We start from the raw sequence: 12455 nt of genomic DNA, 5'->3' as shown, positions 1-12455 counted from the left end.
AGAAGATATTTATAGAGTAAAGACCATCAAATATGCATCCTTGAAACTTGAAATTTTAGGGAGGAGTGCATGAAAGGTACATTATGCAAACGTAAGTGATTTTATTAATTAAAAGGTTGCTTTATTTATTAAATAAATTTTATTATATGACTATATATATTATTATATAATTAAAAGTTATTATAATTTATTTTTAAGTGGTATTTACAAATATAAATTAATTAATTAACAGGTTTGTATATTTTTCACAAAATGAATTAAGAACATATAGTGCCAGTATAAGGACTTGCTTGCCTATATAAATGGCTTCATGCTAGTATAGAGTTAGTAGTCATCTTTCTATAAATGGCTAAGATGGGATTGATGAAATTTTATAGTGTCAATGCAGGAAGTGAGATCCTCATATAAATTGCTATCATGCTAGTGTGAGAGATGAGTAACCATGTATAAAATGGAAGTATAGAATATGCTTAGAGGAAGTGAAATAGAAGGATAAGAAAAATATCCTTAAGGAGCTACAAAGAGACATTCGATTAGGAATGATCAAGTATTCAAGCCAAAATTGAGATCTGAAATCAGCAATTCAATTGCATCATAAATCACGTCATCTCATTGTTACTCTCTAACCATTGTAGTTGCGATCTAAATCTCTTAACAGAATTGGCTTAACAACTATTTGTAAATCCTCTAATAAGGTGTCATTTCTAGATTGAAGTGTCTAAAGACCTAACAAGGCCACTCCTAATAGGGTGATTAAATCCTCTAATAGGATCACACCTAACAGTGTGTTTTATAACCTTTAATAGAGTTGACTCCTAATAGGGGTCACTTTAAAAGAGTGAAAATCAGTAACTAGTTGCAAGTGGCAATTTTTCCCAAATTGGGTTTCCACGTTAAATATTGGTGTCACTTGTATTAACACTATTTCTTTTAGTGTATGAAACTAAGTTAATTAAGGTTAATCATAGATAATATATTAACAATTGCATGTTAAGAATTTGCCAAGTTATAGTAAAATATCAATGTTAACCGAGTGCCTATGTATTTTTTTAGCATCAGTATTTTTAGAAGTGTTTATGTCTTGTGCTAACATCTAAGGGATACGGGATTTATTTTAATGGTAACTGATTTACCCCTCCCATTTGTAATGCCTACCCCTACTTGAATTTTCTATTGTAGTGTCAGATTCTTTTAGGTCAGCTTTCTGATTGTGTTTTATGATTATTGATACTTGGTTACTAGATTCGATTAAATGTATTTCATATTCAGTTGATATATGTGTTAAGTTACTTAGTTATTTCAGGTGTTTATGATTGTTTTGATGATGATATATGTATGTTCAGTTAGTGATTTTAGTTATTTCATGATGGATTATTTATATGTGTTTTCTATGGATACTTACCCCATACTTGCATGTGTATGTTGTGTGTGTATTTTTTCTTTATGTGTGACATTTTTTATGTGGTTAAGGAAGGGATTCGTAGTCACCTACTCATCAAAATCTACACAATGCACCACTTCCTACCATTGCCTTAGTTTAGAATATATGTGTGGAATTTATGCAGATTGTAGGTATCGAATATCGACTTCCCTAAATTGCCAGGATGAGCATACCTTATTGTAGTATTTCATTGGTATAAGTGGGGAGATAACTCTTGAGTCCAAATCCTAAACACTAAGCCAATTGTCCTAGAAAATAGGACAAGTATCCGAGTTACTTTACCCATCTAAATTTATCAAGTGACATGAATTCGTGATTTTGACCCTAGAGTTTGATTATGTTCTTTGCCTTCAGTTGAGTTGTCACTTTTGGTTTTGTGGGTATGTGGTGATTTTCTGTTATAATTAAATCAAATCAAAAGATAATTTAATAGAAATTTTATAAAGAGATTTTATATTTAATTACATTTAATTAATTGAAAAATTAATTAAATTTAAAGATTTTATTAAAGTTATATTTTTGACGTAATTATATTTATTTAATTTAATGATAATTATTTAGGAGTTTAATGTTAATAATAAACTCTAAATAATGTTATTAATTAAGTTAATAAATAAATTATTAAAAATGTCTCATGAATTAATTAAATAAAAGAATTAAATTTAAAGATTTTATTAAAGTCTTATTTTTAACGTATTTATATTTATTTAATTTAATGATAATTATTTAGGAGTTTTATTTTAATAATAAACTCTAAATAATGTTATTAATTAAGTTAATAAATATATTATTAAAAATGTCTCGTGAATTACTTAAATAAAAGAATAAAATTTAAAGATAGTTCTAATTTTGGTATATTAATAATCATGTAATTTAATAATAATTTATTTAGGAGTTTTATTTTAATTAATAAAATATAAATAATATTATTAGTTAAATGAATAAATATGATATTAAAAACATTTCATGATTATTTTTTTAATAGCTATAGAGAGATCAAAAAGAGAAATACACAGTTCATCGAGAATCAAAAAAGAGGCACAGCCTCACTCTGAATCCAAAGTAGCAACTACACAACTAGAACAGACCATATACAACATGAACAAAAAATAAACAATAGAGGAACTAGTGCAGAATATCAAAATAAATATCCACCCATGCAGTCCAACTGAGTGGGCCTTTCATCCAAACAATATTCTTCTGCTCCTAGATCTAGGACAACATAATGATCTCCTCCTTTCTAGTGTTATGATTCATCCTAATCACTTGGTTCAGTCTCTAGCACGTGTGCTCAAACATCCACAAATCCTTAAGAGTCTTTCTCCATTGATAGCCATACTTAAGCTCATAAAAGAAGAAAGTAGCTTGTCCATCTTTGAGAAACTTTCTTAGCTTATCCTTTTCAATCATCATGGTAGTTTGAATTTGCAAGAAGATTTTAAAATACGTGAGTTTACAATAAAACTCGGTAAGAACCCTTGGCTGACCTTGATATTTTTCCTTATTCCTACATTTTTAGATCTACCAAAGAATGTTAGAAGACAACATGTTCCATAAAAAATTAGCATCCTTACTAAGACCTTTAATGTGATCAGTAATAATTTCAATGATATTCACATTAATAGGATAAAAAATACCAAATAGGTTCCATATTTCTTTAGCAAAAAGAAAATCAAACAAGATATGTCTACCAGAATCAGGCAACCTACATATATTACATATATCAGGATGTTGATTATCTTTTTTAATCAGAAGTCTATCAAGTAACATCAGTCATTTAAAACATTGAATTTTTGGCTCAACAGTACTTTTCCAAATAGTGTCTAGAAACTTATTCCAAGTTTTATTATCAAAAGAACAGTACCAAACTTTGTTAATATGAACAATAATATCTTCATTGTGATCAATGATCTTGTAAATATTCTTAGCTTTAAGCTTGTCTAAGACCATTCCATCTGGCCATTTACATTTAAGGTGTCTATAAGAATCAACATGGCAGACAGAAGGAATGTCTTTAGAGGCTTGTAATATTAAGTTATAAGTATTCTTATGAGATTGAGGTAAATTAAACTTACTCTTGAGATCTTTCCAAGGAATAAGAGTATCATGTTCAAAAATATCAGCAAATTGAGTAATACCAGATTTAGCCCAGGACTTGGTAGAACAACCCTAGTAGAGAGCTAGGGGTTTGTCATTCATACTCAAATTCCACCAAGTGGATCTCTCACCATGAAGTTGATTATCATTATAAAAATCTTTATTGGTGATAAATCTCTAGACACGGTCCCAAGCACACCAAATAGATTTGAAGATGGCAGAACCTTGAACAACAATCGAGAATTTACCAACAATAAGGTCACAAAAGAGAGAGTCTTCCAAGATCGAGCTTTCTTGGGAAAACCTCTCTCAATGTTGTGTCTAACAAGCACTTTCCAAGGACTATCACCCTCTAAAGATTGAAAGATCCACTTGGAAAAAAGAGTTATACCTTGTAACTTGGGATCTTTTAGCCCTAGCCCTCCTAGGGTCTTATCAATATGACACCAATCCCATTTGACAGCATGAGTTTTTCTTTTGTCTTTGCCATCAGACCAGAGAAAATGCCTGATAGCCTTTTGAATTTCAAGAATTTGGTAATTGTTGAACATCCAAGTAGAAGAATAATAAATACTATAAGAAGACAATAAATTTTGACAAACTTGAATTCTCCCAACAAGAGATAAGGATCTGTTATGCCATTTATTAAGTTTATTCTCAATCTTAGCCTTAACCCAAGCCCACATGTCCTAAAGAGAAGGATCAAAAAAGTAGGGTATACCAAGATACTTGACAAATTTATTAGGATCTCCCCATTGAAAGTTGTGCTAAAAGAACCATTCAGGAGGCTGATCATCCCAACCCAAGCAAATAGATTTAGCCTAAGAAATGCGAGCACCCAAAATAGTACAAAACAAATCCAAATTGGTTTGTAGATTTTTAAGGTTGTTATCATTGAGCTCAAAAAATAGAGCAGTGTCATTAGCAAAATGGCTATTTATAAGCTCATCATTATTAGGAAGGTACAGACCTTTAACTTTCAAGGAAAGGGTGTTATCTCTAAGAATATAGTACAAAAATTTAGCAGCAATAACAAACAAAGCAAGAGCTAATGGGCAACCTTGCCTAATGGATCGACCGAGAGGGCAAGGGGTCAAAAAGAGATCCATTAATTTCAATTTGAGCACAAGCATCTTTGAGAAGAGTTTGAATAGCATTACAGAAATAAGGAGGAAAACCAAAAGATTGCAACATCATAATGATAAACTTCCACTCAACTCTATCATAAGCTTTCTCAAAGTCAAGGAGTAGAAAAGAAGAGTTCTAATGAGAACACTTAGCCCAATCCATGGCTTCCCAAGTAGTGATAAGATTCTCTAAAATGTATCTACCTTTAATAAAACCCGTTTGAGTATTACTAAAAAACTTAGGGAGAATGTGAACCAATCTAAGGGCTAAAACTTTCGCTAATATTTAATAAGACACATGATCTGAGAGATATTTTCATCAAAATTGAAGTATCTCCAAAACTCCAACAATCAGCATCAGATTAAACTCCTTGAAATTCTGGACCCAATGCAATTTGAACAGACAAAAACGGAGTCCATATGCAAAAGTTATAGTCAGTCAAAGGTTGGTCAAACTGAGAATGAAGGTCATCAAAAAGGTGAAAAATAAATCATCTCCAAAGTGGTCAACAATGGATTTCAAAATAAAGAGCTCGTCGAGAGCTTTTCGATAGTGTTTGTTTCATCAAAAACGGAGCCCGTACGTGGAAGTTATGCCATTTTGAAGTTCAAGGTAAGAGATGAATATAGTTGATGTCATCATGATGTCAGCAAAGTGGGGAAATAGGAAAAAAAGAGTTCATGGTCAGATTTGAACTCGTGAACATTTACCTTCAAAATTAATACCTCAACCGTTGCACCAAGCATTAATGGGCGGCAACTTTGTTTTAAACATTGGCTAGCGCCAATTTTAAACAAAGGAGGCCGTCGCCGGGGTTGGAACCCCCGACCGGCGGTCACCCCAAAATGGTTTTTGCTGTTGCGCTATTTAAGCACTTGAAGATTATGATGCATGAGTTTTTATTTAACCTTTGACCATAAACCCGCCAACCTTAGCAAATTAAGGTTATTTGTTATTTTCTTACCCCAAAATTGACATGAGCCAAATCTGTTAAAAATGGCTGAAGGTTAATTCGAAGGGAGGAATTAATTGAAGGGTCTAATATTATATCATTTTGTTATAGCCTTATTTTGGCTAATTTCATGTATAAAAAGGGGGTTTAGGAGACTCTTAGGGGCATTCAGAAAAAGGAGAGAACGTCGAAGTGCTGAGAGTAAGGGAGATTTTTGAAGTGTTTATTCCTGTACTTTGAAACAACGTGATGTTGTTGTACTTCAAAGGAATAACTTTGTAAACATTTGTACCTAATTTTTGGAGATAATCGAATTGGTCCCCCTATTGGAGCCAGACCTGGAGACGTAGTCCATACGGATGAACTCCGCGATCAAATTGTTTGCGTCTTCTTTTTCTCATTGTCTCTTTTATCAGCTTAATCTTGTTGTTCTCTTATTTCACTTACGTTAATTTGATTCATTAAAAGTTTTAAATTAATTCTATGTAATAAATTAGCATTCCTTTGTAATAGTCCTAGATCCTAATGAGATCAACACATTATGCAGAGTAATAGGTCTCTAGTTCTTGATAAGAGTCTTATCCCCTTCTTTAGGAAGGACTTTAATAATACCCTTGTTGATCTCAGGACTGAGAGAGCCAACAAACAAGGCCTCATTATATAGATCGAACATATCTAGACTGATCTAACTAAGATTGCCCTTATAAAATTCAATAGGAAGCCAATCAGGCCTGGGGGCGTTGTCATCCTTAAGAGCTTTTATAGCCCCTTTAATCTCATCAATAGATATAGGATTAAAGAGAGATGTGACATCATCAGAGTCCAGTTTAATAGGAATAAGAGGTCTTCATTTGATTATGATTTCATCAACCTCCAGAGAATTTTTAGATGAGAAAAGTTTACTATAGTACTCAACAAAAGCCAAAGTAATGCTTTCTAGGTCTGAAATTTCCTAATTGTTAATAACAAGTTTATCAATAGACTCTTTAATTTTCTTATGCTTAAGAAGATTAAAGAAAAATTTAGACCCACGATCCCCATGTTGAAGCCAATTGACCCTAGATCAAATTTTAGCTCCTTGAATTTTGGTTCGTTGGTGCTTAATCAGGGCATCTTTGATGGTAATCACCTAGTTCATGAGATCCGGATTGGAGGGGTCAGCCTAAACATTATATTCAGCATTTTGAAGTTTAGAGTAGAGATGTTTTTCAATGAATCTATAATCTTTGGCACACTTTTGACCTATGGTTTAAAGAAAACATTTTCAAGTAGGAAGATTGGCCTTTCACCTGTCAATCATGGAAAACTCCTTAAGATTAAAATAATTGATGTTTTTTGATGATTTGAATGGCACAAAGAATGTCTTCATTCTGAAGAAGTTTAGAATTCAACAGGAATTTGGTATAGGCAAGTTTCTGTCGAACAAGCACAGAATTGATACTAATACAAGTGAATATAGGATGATGATCACACAAGGTGGTAGCGGTGACCGAGATAATGTTACCTTTACTATCAGGAAGAAACAAGAAATAATCCTTATTACCATAAAAATGATCTAATCTAGAATATATCCTAGATTGACCTTGCTAGAAATTGCACTAGGTGTGTCATATTCCAGAGTGAGCATCCTTATTATTAGCAAGAGGATCAAACAAGTTTTTTGAGTTTATGAATTTAGACCAATGCAGATTTTCATAATCTTTCCATCTAAATGGATTGCCACCAGTTTTATCAATTTGGGACTCAACCATGTTGAAATCTCCTCCAAAAAGCCAAGGTATATCAGGAAGAGTGGATAACCAGTTCCAAAGGGAGATTCTATCTTTAGTATCATTAGGAGCATAAATAGAACAAAACCAATAGGATTATTATTAATGTTCATGATAAACCAAACAACCCTTTGACATGGAGAGACACCATTTTTAGAGATTAGCGTCCCCCATTTGAGATTAACAAGGACAATAATTCCTCCTTTACCCCTAATGTGATTAGAGTAAAACTTACTAGCATCTTTCCAAATAAAATTAAGGTTGGTTTCAAGAGTGAAACCAGTAACTTTAATTTCTTGTATCATAAATAAATCAACAGGGTTAAAAGAATTTAACAAATGCTTAACAACATACTTTCTATCCGAAGACTCAAGCTCCCTAACATTCCAAGATAAACAATTCATTGAGACACATTGATAGGGGTATGGCACACATCTTCAACAGACATTATGGGACTACTGGAGTTATCCCCAAATTTCTTACTCATAGGTTTATTTTGTGACCCAGGTGACCTCCCACGCCTTTTTGTGGTAAGGGTATCTGACTTAGGAGCCTCATCAAAGTCAGATGATTTCATATCCATATTAAGCACATTCTGAGACAACTCGGTAGCAGGAATAATTTCCAAAACATATTCATCATCAATTTCCTTAAAAATTTTGGGTGGCAACTTTTGAGGATTCAAAACAATTTTAGCAGTTTCAGTAACAGGGGTAGGATACTCAATCATATCGATACACAAAGAAGGAACAATGGTAAGAGGAGTAGCAGGCTTACCATTAGGATTCTTGAGTTTAGGGTTACTAGAGGTATTCCCCTTCCTCGTCTTCCTATTCCTAACCACCGTAAAGTTCTAAGTTTAGCATATTTATATTTATTAAATTAAATAATTATTATTTAAGAGTTTTATTTTAATAATAAACTCTAAATAATATTATTAGTTGAGTAATAAATATTATTTGATTGAAAAAAAAAAATTAAAATATGTGAATATTTGATTAATTAAAAACTAATTAAATTTATGCTTTAAATAAAAAGTCTAAATTAGAGGTCTAAATTTAGAAAATTGGTTAAAGAAATATTAGAATATGATGTTATTTAATTAATTAGTAATTAATTAAATATGTACTTTAGTTTAAAATATTTATTTTAAAAGTCTAATTTAAGAAATTGGATAAAAATAGAATTAAAACATTAAAAGATTAAAGATTTAGTATTGTTTTATTATGATTATTTAATAAATAATTATTAAATTAGAGTTGCATTTAAATAATGAGCTTTGATTATTCTTATTAATTTAAATAATAAACTATGCTTTAAATAGTGCTTACACTAATTTATAAGTGGAGGAAAAGAAAATATAAAAGAATATTTTAATTAAAAAGATCTTTAAATGTCCATGAAAGAATTAAATTTAAAAGATTTGATTAAAGTTCTAATTTAGGCGTATTTATATTTATTTAATTTAATAATAATTTATTTAGGAGTTTTATTTTTTATAAACTCTAAATAATATTATTAGTTAAATTAATAAATATTATATTAAAAATGTCGCATGATTTAATAAGGGAGAGAAAGCTTTGATTTAATAAAGTTTATTTTAATTAAATTGCATAAAGTGTGTGCATGAAAATTAAAATATAGTAATTAAAGACAAAGAGTTTTCGCATGATTGCATGATCAAAGCCTTGATTTGGGGGAAAAGCTCTTTATTAAGGAAATTAGAGCTCATTTATAGATACACAAGTTTGGAGGATCCAATTTTCGAAAAGAGGGTTTTCAAAGGAAAAGGAAGATTCTTGCCTTGTTTGTGCATTCATTGTTTTAGCATCAGATCTAGGTAGGATCTTATGGGTTTGTGCAGTAGTTGCTCATTTTTCAAATTCCTATCATATCCATGTCTATTGTGTTTCTATATGTAGAATTTCTCTGGGTTGAAACCCTTGTTTGAGAAAATTGATTTCCATTATAGAATTGCATGTGATTTAATCTAAAAACCTATAGTGAACATTGAACTTATGTGTTTTCAAAACAAAATGAATTATGAAAGTTACCTTTGTATGTACTCTTTTTATGGTGTGTGATTTTGTTGTTGGGTGTTGGGTTGATTTAGCTTTGACCAATTAAGATGTTTACCAGAGGCTTGGGAGTTTTGTCTATGATGTCATGATGATGCATTGTATACAATCTTTTATACTCAACCATGGTAATGTGTCTTGTATACTCTATGATGAGTTTGGATTTATTGTTTGTTATTGCTTGCTAGTGTTCTTGTATGAAACTGAGGTGGATGGTGTGAGCTATCTGATATAACCTTTGAGTCTTTGATCAATTGTTTTTGGATTGCTTTCCAGTCACTTGTATAGGACTGAGGTGTTTGTATGATTTGTTCTTGGTGATGTCATGTTATGACATGGATTGGTTTATGTATACTTGATTTTGGGATCAGTCCTATTAGAATGATCGTATTGGTGGAATCTGTGATTATGATCAGTATTTTTCAATACTTATCAGTTGCTTGTTTAAGAATTGATGTATGGTATGTGGTCTTTTGTGATCTTTTGATTTTACTAAGCTTAGGGTAGGTTATCTATATGTCATATTGGGAAGAGGCTTGCAATGGAGGCCGAGGCCCAAAGTAGCTACTAGGGTAACCCATTGTAGGTTATTTAATAAGTAATAACATTTCATTAAATGGGTTTAAAATGAATTAACAAGATATTGGTACCATAGAAAGTCATTAAGGGGCTAGAGCATTAAAAGACTAGTTGGGTAACCTTAGAGTTGACTTGTTAGTATGCCTTGTCAGTACAAAAGGATACTAGCACTGCATAGAGTCACTAGGGAGCCAGAGGATTAAAAGACTAGATGGGTAACCCTAGAGTTGGTTCATGCCATGACACTTGCCCACTTGCATTGTAGATTTCCTACGTGTCTATGTTGCCTCTGGGATTAGTTGATACTTGTGTCTTAGTACCCTTTGAGATAGTTTGCTTTCAGGTGATTCCTTGAACCTAGATGTTGGTTTTTGACTTTTGAGTTTGTTATCCTATTTGGGACTTGAGACTATCTCTCTAGTGTGGTGGGAGTGGGCCATTTAGGTTCCACGAAGTTGGGTGGTAGTGCTTTTTCTTATACTATTGAGATCTGACCGTCAGATGTCACTACTAGATGTGTTTGTGCAAATGTTCCTTTCTATTTGTTCTTGTATTTCTATGATGGATGGTTATACTATTGTATTGTATTTGATCTTAAGAGATGATGTAATTTATTTCATGATGTATATTATTTCAGCCTTTCATACCCGGTAACCTATACAATGGATGATTGTAAATTTTGTTTATTGCCAAGTGGCATCATATATAATTATTTATTATTTAAATGGATTCATATGGTATAGCATTATTTGATGTGGATTTATTATATATTAGATTTATTATTAATAAAACTCAAATGTGATTCAATATCCTGGGACCCTTAAGAATTGTAATCTATTTTATGGTATGTGTTTATGTGAATGTTAATTGCTTCTGGTATGTTATAACTGTTGTTGTTAAGTTATTATCTTTAACTTTTTTTTTAAAAATGTTTGACAAACTTAGTAAAACTTTAGGTTAACTTATTTTGGGTCACATGACGGGGCATTACACCCTCTCAGTTACTCCTCTTATATTTCCATAAATTGTGATTAGAGATTTTGGTGCTTGCAGATAATGTTTCAAGGACCTAAGCTAACGATTAGGATGTCTTACAAAAGGGAGATCCCTAAGATGAACAAAGATAACTTCAAGGCATGGAAAGAACTCATGAGACTACATTTGGAAACCATTGGAGATTTAGGTCTAAAGTACCTAGACACCAAATATGTGAAACTTGCTGGAACTATGACTATTAAGGAAATTGCAAAGAAGAAGAGTCATAACATTATGATGATTGATATTATTTCATCTTTCAACTATGCCAAATTTGATGAAGTCAAAGACTATGGAACTACTTATGAAATGTGGATCAAGTTGAAAGCCATCTATGGAGGAGATGATAATGTAAGAAGAGCTAAAGTTGAAAGTCTCAGAGGATCATTTGATCAAATAAAGATGAGAGAAGATGAGAAAATTGCAAAGTATAGTGACAAAATCAAAGCCAGTGTTTGTGCAATCAAAGCTTTAAGAGGAAACGTTGAAGATGATAAAGTGGTAAGTAATTTTCTCAAAACACTTCCTCCTATATATGTAATCAGAGTATCAAAAATTCAATAAATGAGATGCAATCCAAAGAATGATATAACACTGGATGCAGTAGTTGGAAGATTGACAACATTTGAGCTAGATAACTATGGTAATTATGTTCCTAGTTCTAACAATCTTGAGTCTACATTTGAAGCCAAGTTGTCACTCAAGAAGAAAGCCAAAAAGTCAAAAGGAAAACAATCTAAAATTGAAGAAGAAGATAGTTCTAACAATGATCTCGAAACTATTGAAGCATTACTTGCAAGAAGGTATCCCAAAGGAAAAGGAAAGTATAAAGGTAAAATTCTTTTAATTTTCTTTTCTTGTGAAGAAGTTGGTCACATTGCTGCAAGGTGTCTAAACAAAGAAGATAGAGATGAAAAGAAGCACAAAAAGTTCAAAGGAAAGAAGGATAAATCTTGTTTATGGCTAAAGATTTAGATAGTAGTGATGATGATGAGATGGTCTATATTGCTATAAAAGATATATTTGATGATGATGAAGATTAAATGGCACTTATTTCTCATGTTAGAAAAAATGATACATGGATTATTGATAGTGGTTGTTCACATCATATGATTTGAGACAAAACTAAGTTTTAACATATGGAACACTATGATGGTGGAAGTGTGAGATTTGGAAACAATGAACCATGTTGCATAAAGGGAAAGGGTTTTATCTCACAAACCAATGAACTTAGATGTGATAATGCTTATTGGGTTGAAGGACTAAAGCATAAGCTACTAAAAATATTAGATTCGAGGTAGAATTCATGAATGAGAAGGCCAAGGTACTAGAGAGAAAAGGAAATCTAGGTGGATTTGGTAACCAAACAAAAGGTA

This window comes from Cupressus sempervirens, chromosome 3 (assembly GCF_028749045.1).
Source record: "Cupressus sempervirens isolate cs-2001-9-10 chromosome 3, ASM2874904v1, whole genome shotgun sequence".
NCBI classification, from domain to species: Eukaryota; Viridiplantae; Streptophyta; class Pinopsida; order Cupressales; family Cupressaceae; genus Cupressus; species Cupressus sempervirens.
The sequence above is the reverse complement of the archived record's forward strand: the minus strand, read 5'-3'. Positions refer to the sequence as shown.